General features: G+C 42.4%; 1 protein-coding gene across 1 annotated transcript in view; it reads left to right on the top strand.

Moving 5' to 3' along the window:
- LOC309569900 (sialoadhesin-like) overlaps nt 1–18457 on the top strand; it is a gene marked incomplete at both ends in the record, with an annotated part of 435740 nt that overhangs the window by 216940 nt on the left and 200343 nt on the right. The window lies entirely within an intron of this gene.

The following is an 18457-nucleotide window of genomic DNA, read 5'->3' as shown; positions in this document are numbered from 1 at the left end:
TAAACCTCCAGCTAACACATATATAGTTAGTCCTCCTACAATTGATATTTTATATATAGATGGAGTCTGGCACCTTTCGTTTTACATGTCTTGGATGCTCCAACAGTAGAATCGTTCTGAAATTATTCCACATTCTGTTTCTGTCCATCTAAAAGTTCTACTTTTCCCTGCCTGAACTATGAATTATGTGATTAGGTAAGCAAAAATGAATAAAACCACAACACAATACTTACTTAAAACATGCAAAACCAGGGCTGTAAAAAATTAAAGGAAAACGGTTAAAATGAGTTAAACCCTATTATCTGATAGGCTATTCATACATAAGTCATTAGCCATTTTTAAACTTGTAGTACCAGTGAAAAAAATTCAGTGTGATATTAATATATATATATATATATACAGCCATTAATGTCTAAACCGCTGGCAACAAAAATGAGTACACCCCTAAGTGAAAATATCCAAATCGGGCCCAATTAGCCATTTTCCCTCCCCGGTGTCATGTGACTCGTTAGTGTTACAAGGTCTCAGGTGTGAATGGGGAGCAGGTGTGTTAAATTTGGTGTTATCGCTCTCACTCTCTCATACTGGTCACTGCAAGTTCAACATGGCACCTCATGGCAAAGAACTCTCTGAGGATCTGAAAAAAAAGAATTGTTGCTCTACATAAAGATGGCCTAGGCTATAAGAAGATTGCCAAGACCCTGAAACTGAGCTGCAGCACGGTGGCCAAGACCATACAGCGGTTTAACAGAACAGGTTCCACTCATAACAGGTTTTGCCATGGTTGACAAAAGAAGTTGAGTGCACTTGCTCAGCTTCATATCCAGAGGCTGTCTTTGGGAAATAGACGTATGAGTGCTGCCAGCATTGCTGTGAAGGTTGAAGGGGTGGGGGGTCAGCCTGTCAGTGCTCAGACCATACGCCGCACACTGCATCAAATTGGTCCACATGGCTGTCGTCCCAGAAGAAAGCCTCTTCTAAAGATGATGGACAAGAAAGCCTGAAAATAGTTTGCTGAAGACTAGCAGTCTAAGGACATGAATTACTGGAACCATGTCCTGTGGTCTGATGAGACCAAGATAAACGTATTTGGTTTAGATGGTGTCAAGTGTGTGTGGCGGCAACCAGGTGAGGAGTACAAAGACAAGTGTGTCTTCCTACAGTCAAGCATGGTGGTGGGAGTGTCATGGTCTGGGGCTGCATGAGTGCTGCCGGAACTGGGGAGCTACAGTTCATTGAGGGAACCATGAATGCCAACATGTACTGTGACATACTGAAGCAGAGCATGATCCCCTCCCTTCAGAGACTGGGCCACAGGGCAGTATTCCAACATGATAACGACCCAAAACACACCTCCAAGATGACCTCTGCCTTGCTAAAGAAGCTGAGGGTAAAGGTGATGGACTGGCCAAACATGTCTCCAGACCTGAATCCTATTGAGCATCTGTGGGAGGAGTGCAAGGTCTCTAATATTCACAAGCTCCGTAATGTCGTCGTGGAGGGTGGAAGAAGACTCCAGTGACAACCTGTGAAGCTCTGGTGATCTCCATGCCCAAGAGGGTTAAGGCAGTGCTGGAAAATAATGGTGGCCACACAAAATATTGACACTTTGGGCCCAATTTGGACCTTTTCACTTAGGGGTGTACTCACTTTTGTTGCCAGCGGTTTAGACATTAATGGCTGTGTGTTGAGTTATTTTGAGGGGACAGCAAATTGACATTGTTATACAAGCTGTACACTCACTACTTTACATTGTAGCAAAGTGTAATTTCTTTAGTGTTGTCACATGAATAGATAGAATAAAATATTTACAAAAACGTGAGCGGTGTACTCACTTTTGTGAGATACTATAATATCATATGAGTACCCATGGCACATTTAGAAATTATGTGATCAAGGCTTCTTTTATGCTTTATTTAATTTTGATGTTACCTCAAGACTTCCTCTTCATAGGGCTTTTGAGGAAGGAAATTGCAATCTATCCCCAAAACACGTCAAAGAACCTTCCACCACCCACTTGCAACCCCCATAACATTTTCCTATTAGATATGTATGCTGTAGAGTTTAGCAGTGACTGGAAAATGATTTACCTCAATAGGATATCTGTGATATTAAAGTAAAACTATAGGCAAAATGTTTTATTTTGGATAGAGCAAGGGAGGGTTATAACCCATCAGATATTTTTCACCATTGCAGAGATTTCCTTCACTCCCTGTTCCATAGCCAAACAGGAAGTGGGAGGAAATCCCTGCAAATTGAAGGAATTCTTGGATACCCCTAGGTCACCAGAACTAGTGTTCCCATTGGAAGTTTTCTAAAGACAACCCAAAATTCAGGATTTTCTTTTATGTTCAATTGCAATGATAATGGTAAACAGGAGAAATAAAGAGGTTGAATCTCTTTAACGGGGGGCACAGACAACAATGAAAAGCTAATAAATGTTCTAATCCATCTCCACTCCATCCAAAACTAGTTTTGCCTTTAGTTATACTTTAAGGTGTATTGTTTTTTTTTGCTTGTGTATTAGTTGGGGACTCTGCATCTTTGATGCAATGATACTTTCATATGTCTACAATAAACAATGAGAGTTTTTATGACTGTATTGCTGAGTGATGATAATAATTTTGACACCTAATAAGTCCTGTGTACATGTAGTTGCCACTGTGCTATGTAAAAGTTGAAGCAATGTGGCATACGGGGATAATTACTACGGCATTACAGGGTATACAGTGGGTACGGAAAGTATTCAGACCCCCTTAAATTTTTCACTCTTTGTTATATTGCAGCCATTTGCTAAAATCATTTAGGTTCATTCTTCTTCCTCATGAATGTACACATAGCACCCCATACTGACAGAAAAACACAGAATTGTTGACATTGTTGCAGATTTATTAAAAAAAGAAAAACTGAAATATCACATGGTCCTAAGTATTCAGACCCTTTGCTGTGACACTCATATATTTAACTCAGGTGCTTTCCATTTCTTCTGATCATCCTTGAGATGGTTCTACACCTTCATTTTAGTCCAGCTGTGTTTGATTATACTGATTGGACTTGATTAGGAAAGCCACACACCTGTCTATATAAGACCTTCCAGATCACAATGCATGTCAGAGCAAATGAGAATCATGAGGTCAAAGGAACTGCCTGAAGAGCTCAGAGACAGAATTGTGGCAAGGCACAGATCTGGCCAAGGTTACAAAAATATTTCTGCTGCACTTAAGGTTCCTAAGAGCACAGTGGCCTCCATAATCCTCAAATGGAAGACGTTTGGGATGACCAGAACCCTTCCTAGAGCTGGCCGTCCGGCCAAACTGAGCTATCGGGGGAGAAGAGCCTTGGTGAGAGAGGTAAAGAAGAACCCAAAGATCACTGTGGCTGAGCTCCAGAGATGCAGTCAGGAGATGGGAGAAAGTTGTAGAAAGTCAACCATCACTGCAGCCCTCCACCAGTCTGGGCTTTATGGCAGAGTGGCCCGACGGAAGCCTCTCCTCAGTGTAATACACATGAAAGCCTGCATGGAGTTTGCTAAAAAACACCTGAAGGACTCCAAGATGGTGAGAAATAAGATTCTCTGGTCTGATGAGACCAAAATAGAACTTTTTGGCCTTAATTCTAAGCGGTATGTGTGGAGAAAACCAGGCACTGCTCATCACCTGTCCAATACAGTCCCAACAGTGAAGCATGGTGGTGGCAGCATCATGCTGTGGGGGTGTTTTTCAGCTGCAGGGACAGGACGACTGGTTGCAATCGAGGGAAAGATGAATGTGGCCAAGTACAGGGATATCCTGGACAAAAGCCTTCTCCAGAGTGCTTTGGACCTCAGACTGGGCCGAAGGTTTACCTTCCAACAAGACAATGACCCTAAGCACACAGCTAAAATAATGAAGGAGTGGCTTCACAACAACTCCGTGACTGTTCTTGAATGGCCCAGCCAGAGCCCTGACTTAAACCCAATTGAGCATCTCTGGAGAGACCTAAAAATGGCTGTCCACCAACGTTTACCATCCAACCTGACAGAACTGGAGAGGATCTGCAAGGAGGAATGGCAGAGGATCCCCAAATCCAGGTGTGAAAGACTTGTTGCATCTTTCCCAAAAAGACTCCTGGCTGTATTAGATCAAAAGGGGGCTTCTACTAAATACTGAGCAAAGGGTCTGAATACTTAGGACCATGTGATATTTCAGTTTTTCTTTTTTAATAAATCTGCAACAATGTCAACAATTCTGTGTTTTTCTGTCAGTATGGGGTGCTATGTGTACATTCATGAGGAAGAAGAATGAACTTAAATGATTTTAGCAAATGGCTGCAATATAACAAAGAGTGAAAAATTTAAGGGGGTCTGAATACTTTCCGTACCCACTGTATATGTAGTTTGATACATGGGGTAAAAGAAACAAACAATAAAGAATACACTCTATGGCCAAATGTATACCTATTGTTATATTATTGAGTTAAGGTGTCTCCAGAAGGGTCCTGTACAATCCACGGCATACAAAGAAATTTGAGACAATTACGCCCTTCCAACAACGTGGTAACAGTTTGGTGAAGACCCTTTTCTGTTCCAGAATGATTGTGCCCTTGTGTACAAAGCCAGCTCCATACATAAACTGGTTAGACCAGTTTTGTAAGGAGGAACTAAAATATTCTGCACAGATCCCTGAACTCCACCCAACTGAGCAAATCTAGGGTGATTTGGAATGCTGATAGTGAACAAGATATTCTCATTCAATATCCGTACCTGACTTTGTAAATATTGGCCAGCTCCATGAAGACATAGTTTGACCAGTTTGGTGTTAAGGAACTCAACTGTCCTGCACAGAAACCTGACCTCAACCCTACTGAACACCTTTGACCAGTTTGGTGTGGAGGAACTCAACTGGTCTGTATAGAGCCATGACTGAGAACCTCTGGGGTGATTTGGATTGCTGATGGTGAACCAGATAATCTCATTCAACATCCATACCTGACTTTGTAAATAGTGGCCAGCTCCACGAAGACATAGTTTGACCAGCTTGGTGTGGAGGAACTCAACTGTCCTGCACAGAAACCTGACCTCAACCCTACTGAACCAGATAATCTCATTCAACATCCGTACCTGACTTTGTAAATATTGGCCAGCTCCACGAAGACATAGTTTGACCAGTTTGGCATGGAGGAACTCAACAGTCCTGCACAGAACCCTGACCTCCACCCTACTGAGCACCTCTGGGTGATTTGGAATGCTGATGGTGAACCAGATAATCTCATTCAACATCCGTACCTGAATTTGTAAATAGTGGCCAGCTCCATGAAGACATAGTTTGACCAGTTTGGTATGGAGGAACTCAACTGTCCTGCACAGAAACCTGACTTCAACCCTACTGAACATCTTTGACCAGTTTGGTGTGGAGGAACTCAACTGGTCGGTATAGAGCCATGACCTCAACCCTACTGCACACTGTTGGGATGAGTTGTAATGTCAATTGTGACCAAGGTCTTCACATCCACCATCAGCACCTGACCTCACATGGGAAATATCAGTGTGGACTTAGGGAATATACAGTATATAGGGGACTCAGATAATCTCATTCAACATCCATACCTGACTTTGTAAATAGTGACCAGCTCCATGAAGACATAGTTTGACCAGTTTGGTATGGAGGAACTCAACTGTCCTGCACAGAACCCTGACCTCAACCCTACTGAACATCTTTGACCAATTTGGTGTGGAGGAACTCAACTGGTCGGTATAGAGCCATGACCTCAACCCTACTGCACACTGTTGGGATGAGTTGTAATGTCAATTGTGACCAAGGTCTTCACATCCACCATCAGCACCTGGCCTCACATGGGAAGTATCAGTGTGGATTTAGAGAATATACAGTATATAGGGGACTCAATGGAAAAAAGCAATGTGGCAATAAAAGGTGTATGTAGGGTGGATAATAAGGATGATCACTGTGGGTACAATGATTATCTGTAGGTTAACGTGACATTTGAGTTCATGATAATTTTAGCAAATACTGTAGACATCGGATTTGTCACTGAAACTTTGACCCAGCCAGCATCTTTGACACCAATTCCTATTACAAAATGTGGCTGCCCTTTAACTAGAACATCAAACAGATAGAATTTCCAGCACAAATAAACCAACAAATAAAGCAATTTAAAAAACAAAATTTTAAAAAAATTTCAATAAATAAAATATTTTTTTTTATGTAAAATAAATAAAAAAATAAAAAATATATATAATTTTTTAAACCTAAACAACATAAAAATGCAAAATATCTCAGAATGCTAGATAAAAAAATAACTAAGGCAAATAAACACATAAAAATACACAAAAAAAAAAAAAAAAAATTGTACTTACAAGCTAAAATCACCAGAAATAAGGGAGACATGTCTCACATAACAAGCGCAATGCAGAATGAATTTGTTCCTGCTTCAGAAAGCAAAGATACAATTGAATTTTGGTTTCCTGTTTTGCAGGAAAATAATGTTCCTGAATTGTAGAATTTTGCCATTCAGTTACTGAAAACTCACATGATTTTATCAAAGTTGCAAACTGCAAATTATTATTTTTCGGAATGTTGTAATAATAACTGCTTAGTCAAATGGTCTGATAGGAGAAGCTGCTAAATGTATTAATTGTTTATATATTCGTTTTTTTTGTTTTTTTTTTAGATAACTACGCTAAAGTAGGTGGGAAAAATTAAAATCATTAAAAAAAAGATTATAAATAATAAATATACAGTATATTTACATTTGAAATCTGTGCATAGTTTAACCACTTGCCGACCGCCGCAAGTTCATATACTGCGGCGGTCAGCCCCTCACAGGCAGAGTGACGTACCAGTACGTCACTAGCCTGTGAGGTTCTGGGGAGCGAGCGCGCGCCGCGGGTGGCGCGCTCCCGCTCCCGCGTGGTCACGGACCCCCCCGCGCGTGTGACCGGCGGACCCGATGTCGCCGCTCACTCAGCGATCGTCGGGGGAGAGGGAGAAAGGCAGGCGGCTGATGTAAACAAGCCGCCTGTCATTTTCACCTGTGTAGAAACAATGATCATACGGTTCTACTATGTAGGACCGTTGATCACTGTTCCTACAGCTCAAGCCACAGCCAATCACAGTTAGACCCACGCCCCTAGGGACACACACAGCCCCTCCCTCTCAAATAAAGTTAACCCCTTCCCTGCCAGTGTCATTTTACAGTAACAGTGCATATGTATAGCACTGATTACTGTAGAAATGTCACTGGTAACCCCAAAAGTGTCAAAAATGTCAGTCAAGGGTCCGATCTGTCCGCCGCAATGTCGCAGTACCGCAAAAAAAATCTCAGATCGCCGCCATTACGCGTTAAAAAAAAACCCACCAAAAATGACAAAAATCTTTCCCTTTGTTAGTAAACGCGATAACTTTTGTGCAAACCAATCAAAATATGCTTTTTGCGACTTTTTTTACCAAACATATGTAGCATAAAACAAATTGGCCGAAAATGTTAAAAAATTTTGATTTTTACATTTTTTTGGGGGGGGGAATTTTATATTAAAAAAATGTGAAAAATATTGTTATTTTTGCAAAATTGATGTTCTTTTTTTGTTTATAGCGCATGATCAAAAAATCGCACAGGTGATCAAATACCACCAAAAGAAAGCTCTGTTTGTGGGAAAAAAAGGACGTCAAATTCGTTTAGGTACAGCGTCGCACGACCGCGCAATTGTCCGTTAAAGTCACGCAGTGCCGAATCGCAAAATACCCCCTGGTCTTTCAGCAGCCAAATCCTCCGGGGCTTAAGTGGTTAAATCAGTGCAATTGGATACACAGTAACACTCACAAATATCTCAATACTTTGATATCCAACTAACATATACCAGCAATGTGTTGTGCTGTTAAATCTACATAAATCATAGACCACAATATATTTGTAAAAAACAAAAAATTCTACCAAAAAAAAGGTCCCTGAGTGGTTTAAACAAATATATCCACTTGTGGGATCCACCATTCGAAGGTTGCCTTCACCATCTGCAGTGGTGGCAACAAGGTGGGTGGTGAAGGCAATCTTCGAATGGTGGATCTCACAAGTGGATATATTTTGTTTTTTCCAAAGATATTGTGGCATATGATTTATATAGATTTATATAGATACACACTTTAATGGCATCCCAGTCTTAGTCCGTAGGGTTCAATATTGAGTTGGCCCACCCTTTGCAGCTATAACAGCTTCAACTCTTCTCGGAAGGCTGTCCACAAGGTTTAGGAGTGTGTCTACGGCAGGGGTGTCCAAACTATGACCCTCAAGCTGTTCAGGAGCTATAGTTCCCATGAAGCATTGTAAATCTCTGACATTAAGAGACATAACTAGGCATGATGGGAATTGTAGTTCCTGAACAGCTGGGGGGCCAAAGTTTGGACATAGCTGGTCTACGGGAATGTTTGACCATTCTTCCAGAAGCGCATTTGTGAGGTCAGGCACTGATGTTGGACGAGTGGTGGTCTGCCGGGTTGAGGTCAGGACTCTGTGCAGGCCAGTCAAGTTCTTCCACCCCAAACTTGCTCATCCATGTCTTTATGGACCTTTCTTTGTGCACTGGTGTGCAGTTATGTATTGGCTCCTTAGTTCCAGGGAAGGGAACTCTTAAGGCGTCAGCCTTGTGAGATCCACCATTCAAAGGTTGCCTTCACCATCTGCAGTGGTGGCAACAAGGTGGATGGTGAAGGCAACCTTTGAATGGTGGATCTCACAAGTGGATATATTTGTTTAAACCACTCAGGGACCTTTTTTTGGTAGAATTTTTTGTATTTTCCAAATATATTGTGGTATATGATTTATATAGATTTAACTAGCACAACGCATTGCTGGTAAACATGTTCCTATAGCTCTTTTTCACTTTTTTTCTTGCTGTTAATTATCATTTATAACTGACTATACTGAGAATATACACTATGTTGCAAAAGAATTGGGACGCCTGCCTTTACATGCACTTTAATGGCATCCTAGTCTCAATATTGAGTTGGCCCACCCTTTGCAGCTATAACAGCTTCAACTCTTCTGGGAAGGCTGTCCACAAGGTTTAGGAGTGTCTATGGGAATGTTTCACCATTCTTCCAGAAGCACATTTGTGAAGTCAGTCACTCAAGTTGAACGAGTAGTGGTCTGTCGAGTTGAGGTGCGGGCCAGTCAAGTTCTTCCACCCCAAACTCGCTCATCCATGTCTTTATGGACCTTGCTTTGTGCACTGGTGTGCAGTCATGTTGGAACAGGAAGGGGCCATCCCAAAAGTGTTCCCACAAAGTTGGGAGCATGAAATTGTCCAAAATGTCTTGGTATGCTGACGCCTTAAGAGTTCCCTTCACTGGGACTAAGGGGCCAACCCCTGAAAAACAACCCCACACCATAATCCCCCCTCCACCAAATGATTTGGGCCCGTGTAGAGAAGGGTCCGAGTCCGAAGTAACAAATGCCGCATCTAAACTAATGGAATTAAATGTACACGAATGCATCCGAAGTTATGAATGATCCGAAGTAACGAATGCCGCATCTAAAAGAATGGACGAAACTAATACAAATGTTCCCGAAGTTGCAATTGATCCGAAGTAATGAATGCTGCATCTAAATGAATGGAATGAAACGAACACGAATGCATCCAAAGTCACAAACGATCTGAAATAACGAATGCCGCATCTAAACGAATGGAGTGAAAGAATACTAATGCATCCAAAGTAATGAATGATCTAAAGTAACAAAAGCTGCATCTAAACGAATGTAACAAAGGAATTAGAATGCATTCGAAGTTACTAATTATCTAAATTAACGAATGCTGCATCTAAACAAATGGAACGGAACGAATACGAATGCAACCAAAGTTAGTAATTATCTGAAGTAACGAATGCCACATTTAAACAAATGGAATGGAATGAATACAAATGTATCCAAAGTTACAAATGATCTGAAGTTCCGAATGCCGCATCTAAACAAATGGAACAAAACAAATGCATACGAAGTTACGAATGCCTATCATAACAAATCTTTTTATAAATAAAAAAATTTAAAAATTAATGAGACGAAAATGAAGCAAATTTTATGGCAGTGCACATGTCTACAAAAAATTGCAAATGGTAAAAGCCAATAAACCGCAAGATGCCATACAGTGCAGAAGCACATACTCCAATTACACCATAATGTGGTGCCAAGCTGGTGTGTTTCAGGGGCGCACTCCCTTCCTCAGGGCTAGGCTGCTATGATAACTGCTAGGCTGAAAAGCCTCAGCTTGACACCACATTATGTTGTAATTGGGGTACGTGCTTCCGTACTGTATGGCACCTTGCGGTCTATTGGCTTTCACCAAATGTAAGATAATGCATTTGGGTGCTAAAAATACGAACGCAAGTTACTCACTAGGGGGAGAACTTCAGGGAAATGCAGGATGGAAAAGGACCTGGGGGATCCTAGTAGACGGCAGACTCAGCAATGGTATGCAATGCCAAGCTGCTGACAGCAAAGCCAACAGGATATTGCATTAAAAAGGGGATTTACTTCAGAGATAAAATGATAATTCTCCCACTCTACATGACTCTGGTCCAGCCACATCTCGAGTATGCCGTCTGGTTCTGGGTGCCGATCTTCAGGAAGGCTGTGATGGATCTGAAGAGAGTCCATAAAAGGACAACAAAGCTAATAAAGGGAATGGAGGAAAGACTACAAGCATTGAACCCTATTCTCTATGGAGAGGGGATGCTTGAGAGGGGATATGATATCAATGTGCAAATACTCAGGGCCATCTTTAATATTGATTGGACCCTGGGCAAACATTTTCTTGGGGCTTTTTTGAAGTTCTCAATTAACTGTGGGGGCATTGGTGAGCACAAGGTAAAGCCCAGGTGACCAATGGTTGAGACACCCGCCGGGGGCAGCTGAAAGCAACCAACTCTACTTATCCTGTTTGGAACCAACCACTGGGGCAGAGGCAGAAGCTGTCGCTGGAGCCCAGTGAGGTACCAGAATTCCCAGCACTTGTGTGTGTTTACTACACTCTGTATATACATGTCCGGAGCCTCACCTCTCCCCGCTCCACCAATCCCACCAGTCCTGAGAACCAGCAACACTGACCATATATATGTCTCCCATAATGCCCTCCTCTGCTCTGACCTCCCACCTTGGCTACAACAGCCACACATCTCCACTGGGCCTGCCTGTGTCCTTGTCCCCGGGCCCCGCAGCAATGACTGGGGCAGCTGCCCCTTTTGCCCCGTGTTAGAAATGGCCCTGCAAATACCGTACTGGTGATCTTAGCATAGGGAACAAAACTTTTCAGTTGAAAGGGAATTTAAAAAGACACGCGGCCATTCACTGAAATGAGAAGAGAAGCGGTTTAACCTTACCCCTGTCAGAGCGGTAAGGATGTGGAATTCTCTTCCATAAGCAGTGATATCAGCAGAGAGTGTCAATAGTTTCAAAAAACTATTAGATGGGCACCTTAACCACTTAAGCCCCGGAATATTTTACCCCCCCTTCCTGACCAGGGGGTATTTTGCGATTCGGCACTGCGTGACTTTAACGGACAATTGCGCGGTCGTGCGACACTGTACCTAAACAAATTTGGCGTCCTTTTTTTCCCACAAACAGAGCTTTCTTTTGGTGGTATTTGATCACCTGTGCGATTTTTTGATCATGCGCTATAAACAAAAAAAAGCAACAATTTTGCAAAAATGACAATAATTTTTACATTTTTTAATATGAAATTCCCCCCCCCCCCCAAAAAATGCAAAAATTAATATTTTTTTAAAATTTTGGCCAATTTGTTTTCTGCTACCTATGTTTGGTAAAAAAAAATCACAATAAGCGTATTTTGATTGGTTTGCGCAAAAGTTATTGCGTTTACTAACAAAGGGAAAGATTTTTTTCATTTTTGTTGTTTTTTTTTAAACGCGTAATGGCGGCGATCTGCGATTTTTTTTGCGGGACTGCGACATTGCGGCGGACAGATCGGACCCTTGACTGACATTTCTGACACTTTTGGGGTTACCAGTGACATTACTACAGTAATCAGTGCTATACATATGCACAGTTACTGTAAAAATGACACTGGGAGGGAAGGGGTTAACTTTATTGGAGAGGGAGGGGTTAAGTGTGTCCCTAGGGGCGTGATTCTAACTGTCAATGGATGTGGCTGTGTGTGTAACATCACAGATCAACGGTCCTACATAGCAGGACCGAGTGATCTGTGCTTTTACACAGGGGAGAATGACAGGCGGCTTTGTTTACATTAGCCGCCTGCCTTTCTCCCTCTCTACCCGACGATCGCGAGTGACCGGCGGACATCGGTTCCACCGGTCACACGCGCCGGCTTCGTCGGGTACGAGCGGGGGCGGGAGCGAGCCTCCGGCGGCGCACGCTTGCCCCCTATTCGCTCCCAGGCTAGTGACGTACCGGTACGTCACTTTGCCTGGGAGGGGCTGACCGCCGCCGTATATAGTCGGGCGGCGGTCGGCAAGTGGTTAATGACCACAACATACAGGGGTATACGGTGTACTATTGACATAGCATACACACATTCATCATACGTTGAACTGGGTGGACTGGTGTTTTTTTTCAACCTTACTGGCTATGTAACTATGTAACTAACTATTTAACAAGAAAAGAATGAAGAGGACCTTCTAATGACTGCATTTTGAAAAGTTTGATGTTAGCATTATAAATTATTCTCTTACAAGGTTAAATTGAAGGAAGCAATCAATAAATCACGTTCGTCTTTTAAAATATAATATTTAGAAGTGCGTTCACACGGGTTGATAAAAACTGCTGATTGGGCACAAGTTTAGGCTCATTCCCGAGGAGTGATAACTGCTTTCCTGTTTGTCTTTCTAACTATTAAGCAGGAAAAGGTAGACCAACAAAGGTCACTGTTTGCTAAACATAAATGTTTTCCTTATTTAGAGATGGTTTTTTGAATAATGTTTCCAAAAATTAATTGGATGGAAATTCCACACATTAATTAGGGCTCTCCCATGGAAGCTGCAGGAGAATACAGTCATATGTCCCCCCTTAGAACACACAGCCATGCGTTCATCATTTACTTCATTCTTCTATTCGCTCAGAAAACAGTCTAGGGGGCTATTTTTTTTTGGAAACGATGAACTGGAATGGGAAGGGAGAGCTTGAGATACCCCAAAAACTGTTGTATTTGATACCTTGAGAACTTCTTAATTCCTGGCTACACGGCACAACGTTTCTGACTGCACTGGACACAATGAATGTCCCACAGGATCTCTATGCTGCTGGTGACCTGTACTCCTCCCAGAGTTAAAAGGTACAAACTGTCACTTTCCTTTAGCACAGAGGACTTCTACTCACATAGCCACAGGATCAAAAAAATAAAGAAAAAAAAAAAAAAACACGCATGGGGCCGTTTTTGAGGAGTCCTTTTTAAAAACATAAAAATAAAAAAATGTAAATCTATCGTTAATCGTGATGCCCGCCGGACCGGAAAAAATAGAAAAAAAAATGCTCTCGCCTCCTGGGAGGCCTTCCGCCACATGCCCGCTCTGCTCTTTGACATTTCCTATATAGGCAAGGGCGGGGCCACTCGTCTACATCCCCTGGTGGCACCGCCCCCTTCTGATGTCGAGTAATAATAAAATGTAATTATAAAAATAGTAATAATTAAAATCACTGCTCCTGTAAAAACTATTGTTTTCATTTTTTTTTTTATTAATACATGTCCCCCAGGGCAGTACCCAGACCCCCATACCCCTTTTAGGGCCAATTACTTGCATATAAGCCTTCAAAATGGGCATTTTTGATTTTTCCTGTTTGGCTCCTATAGACTTCAATGGGGTTCACCGTTTGGGTTAAAACATTTCCTCTGTTCGGGAGTTCTGCTGCGAACCGAACAGGGGGTGTTCAGCCTGATAGATAGATAGATAGATAGATAGATAGATAGATAGATAGATAGATAGATAGATAGATAGATAGATAGATAGATAGATAGATAGATAGATAGATAGATAGATAGATAGATAGATAGATAGATAGATAGAGTGACGGAACCGACCCACACTGTGCTTGAGTGCTTCCGCCAGTATACCACTTCCTACAGTCTGAACATAGATATCAGATATTATAGCCGCATACAAGACTAGCCAACAACTTAGCTTGTATGAGATCTGGAACTCTTTATTGAACAAACTCACACAGTATATATACCACACAGGAGGACATCCCTGTGACGGCACTTACCGTCACTGGGAGTGAAAGACAGATACGTAATAGTTTGGATTGCTTCAAATGGGGTCTGTGTTTACACTTATATAGATAAAGTCAGGCTATCAACATTTCATCATAATCCTTTTTGCCTTTGCGGTATTATACTCATTAGGGATCGACCGATTATCGGCAAAGCCGATATATCGAGGGCCGATATGCACTTTCCCTGATATTTCGGAATCGGCCACCAAGTTGACCAATTTTACCAATATTTCAGAAAGTGCTGTACCAGAGTGATACCTGCAGCTAGAGGCATCACCCCGGTACCGGCGTCCATAGCCGACGGTCGGCTGTCTTGAAATGACAACCGATGCAGCTGAGAAGCCTCACGGCTGTCATTACAAGGAGCGGGAGGGGACGTCCACTCCGGGAGACCCGGCCAACCACCCTGCACGGCCACAGAAGACCTGATCAAACCTCCATTCAGCTCTGATCGGGTCTCCATGCAAAAACCTGGAAGTGAGGTCATGACATCACTTCCGGGTACTCGGTGCCAGATTTAAAAAAATGACAGCATTCAAAACAGCCAAACTTGGTGTTTTGAATGCTTTTAAGTGCAGAGGAGGGATTTGGGGTCTTTTAGACCGCCAGATCCCTCTACCAGAGTACCTGTCAAGGAAAAAAATAAAATAAATATTTTTTTTTTTAAATGTACGAAAATATCGTCCCATATCGGCCGATACCGATACGCGATGACCAAAATATTGGTATCGGCAATGAAAAAATGATATCGGTCGATCACTAATGCTCATGTCTTACGGCTAATGCACACTGCAGCTCAAAGGAGCTCAAAGAAGCAGCTTCTACAGGATCTGAGCTCTTCTGCGAGCACAAAGGGACAGAGCGCTTTCATTTTTTTTCTTTATAACGTCGCGTCCGTCCTCCGAGAGTCATAGAGATGACCGGGTCAGCTCTATGGTGAACTTCAGCTACCGGCGGATTCCTTCTCCAGCTCACCGATCGCATGGGCGAGCCGGGAGAAGCACCGGAGGGTGGCGGTGGGGGGGGGGAGGGGGATTGTACCCTGCCGCCTGTAAAAACAATCAAGCGACTGAACTGCTGCTATGGTTGTTCTTACGGTAAAGTTAATCGCTAGCAGAAAAAAAAGGTGTCTGAATTTTGCCTGCTGCTGCACCCATCATCCGGACATCCCCACTGAAAGCCCAGGACCCCATGTGACGTTCAGCCGTATGAAAGTGGTTTTAATTTATCTGGAATTAATTCACATAAATGATTGCATGCCTGGAAAATAAGTCAAAAGAGAGAACTGAAAATGTTATTCAAGTAAAATTATAATTCAAAATAAAGCTACCTCTGATGATGAAATATTATTTTGCAAGAAAAACATGCTTTGCAATGGAAGGAACACATATTAAAAGGGGAAGGAAAACAGAAAACCAATTTTAATTACAAATTCTCCAGAAACTTTTTTATTGCTTTATAAGAATGAGCCAGCACACCAAAAATTAGCCCTAATGTTTTACTGAAGTCGTCAGGACAGAAGGCCCAAAGACAAAAGATAAAAGTTGGGGCAAGAAAAACACAGGAGGTGAGGTTTTCTGTATTGATGGCCTAAGTAAAAATTTTTAGGTAGCTCTGGCTGCTCCCTTTAGTGGCTGTAAGGGTATCGTAAATGTAGCACTACTCACTAAGGGGCAGCTGGATTTTGGGTCCCCTTTCCCCGGCATAACCAGGCAACACGCATTTTCAGCAAGCACTGCACAGTCAATAATCCAATCCATAAGCTGGGTTTTAGTCATTTTTACATTTTTTTTAAACCTGGACAGGGTTGGTGTCAGCCCCCTTGAACTTTTTGACCTTTTGCCACATTTCAGGCTTCAAACATAAAGATATAAAACTGTAAATTTTTTTGAAGAATCAACAAGTGGGACACAATCATGAAGTGGAACGAAATTTATTGGATATTTCAAACTTTTTTAACAAATAAAAAACTGAAAAATTAGGCGTGCAAAATTATTCAGCCCCCTTAAGTTAATACTTTGTAGCGCCACCTTTTGCTGCGATTACAGCTGTAAGTCGCTTGGAGTATGTCTCTATCAGTTTTGTACATCGAGAGACTGAAATCTTTGCCCATTCCTCCTTGCAAAACAGCTCGAGCTCAGTGAGGTTGGATGGAGAGCGTTTGTGAACAGCAGTTTTCAGTTCTTTTTACAGATTTTCGATTGGATTCAGGTCTGGACTTTGACTTGGCCATTCCAACACCTGGATATGTTTATTTGTGAACCATTCCATTGTAGATTTTGCTTTATGTTTTGGATCATTGTCTTGTTGGAAGACAAATCTCTGTCCCAGTCTCAGGTCTTTTGCAGACTCCATCAGGTTTTCTTCCAGAATGGTCCTGTATTTGGCTCCATCCATCTTCCCATCAATTTTAACCACTTAAGCCCCGGAAGATTTTACCCCCTTCCTGACCAGGGCCTATTTTGCGATTCGGCACTGCGTTGGTTTAACGGACAATTGCGCGGTCGCGCGACGTTGTACCTAAACGAATTTCACGTCCTTTTTTTCCCCACAAACAGAGCTTTCTTTTGGTGGTATTTGATCACCTGTGCGATTTTTTGATCATGCGCTATAAACAAAAAAAGAGCGTCAATTTTGCAAAAATAACAATATTTTTCACATTTTTGTATATGAAATTCCCCAAAGAGAATGTAAAAATCAAATTTTTTTAACATTTTTGGCCAATTTGTTTTCTGCTACATATGTTTGGTAAAAACAATCGCAAAAAGCGTATTTTGATTTGTTTGCGCAAAAGTTATTGCATTTACTAACTAAGGGAAAGATTTTTGTCATTTTTGTTGTTTTTTTTTTTTAACGAGTAATGGCGGCGATCTGCGATTTTTTTTTGCGGGACTGCGACATTGCGGCGGACAGATCGGACCCCTGACTGACATTTTTGACACTTTTGGGGTTACCAGTGACATTACTACAGTAATCAGTGCTATACATATTGGAGAGGGAGGGGTTAAGTGTGTCCCTAGGGGCGTGTTTCTAACTGTGATTGGCTGTGGCTACTTGTGTAAGAACAGAGATCAACGGTCCTACATAGTAGAACCGTGTGATCTCCATTCTTGCACAGGGGAGAATGACAGGCGGCTGTGTTTACATTAGCCGCCTGTCTTCCTCCCGCTCTAACGGACGATCGCGAGTGCCCGGCGGACATCGGGTCCGCCGGGCACACGCGCGGGGAGGTCCGTGAGCGAGCGGAAGCGGGCGCGCGCCTTTGGCGGTGCGCGCTCGCTCCCCAGAGCCTCACAGGCTAGCGATGTAGACCTACGTCGCTTTGCCTGTGAGGAACTGACTGCCGACGTAGATCTACGTTAGACAGTCGGCAAGTGGTTAACCATCTTCCCTGTCCCTGCTGAAGAAAATCAGGCCCAAACCATAATGCTGCCACCACCATGTGTGACAGTGGGGATGGTGTGTTCAGGGTGATGAGCTGTGTTGCTTTTACGCCAAACATAACGTTTTGCATTGTTGCCAAAAAGTTTGATTTTGGTTTCATCCGACCAGAGCCCCTTCTTCCACATGTTTGGTGTCTCCCAGGTGGCTTGTGGCAAACTTTAAACGACACTTTTTATGGATATCTTTAAGAAATGGCTTTCTTCTTTCCACTCTTCCATAAAGGGCAGATTTGTGCAGTATACGACTGATTGTTGTCCTATGGACAGAGTCTCCCACCTCAGCTGTAGATCTCTGCAGTTCATCCAGAGTGATCATGGGCCTCTTGGCTGCATCTCTGATCAGTCTTCTCCTTGTATGAGCTGAAAGTTTAGAGGGACGGCCAGGTCTTCCTAGATTTTCAGTGGTCTGATACTCCTTCCATTTCAATATTATCGCTTGCACAGTGCTCCTTGGGATGTTTAAATCTTGGGAAATCTTTTTGTATCCAAATCCGGCATTAAACTTCTCCACAACAGTATCTCGGACCTGCCTGGTGTGTTCCTTGTTCTTCATGATGCTCTCTGCGCTTTAAACGGACCTCTGAGACTATCACAGTGCAGGTGCATTTATACGGAGACTTGATTACACACAGGTGGATTCTATTTATCATCATTAGTCATTTAGGTCAACATTGGATCATTCAGAGATCCTCACTGAACTTCTGGAGAGAGTTTGCTGCACTGAAAGTAAAGGGGCTGAATAATTTTCAACGCCCAATTTTTCCGTTTTTTATTTGTTAACAAAGTTT

This window comes from Pelophylax lessonae (genome assembly GCF_965119305.1).
Source record: "Pelophylax lessonae genome assembly, chromosome: 13".
NCBI lineage: Eukaryota > Metazoa > Chordata > Amphibia > Anura > Ranidae > Pelophylax > Pelophylax lessonae.
Note: the sequence above shows the minus strand (reverse complement) of the source record. Positions and strands in the feature narration are given on the sequence as shown.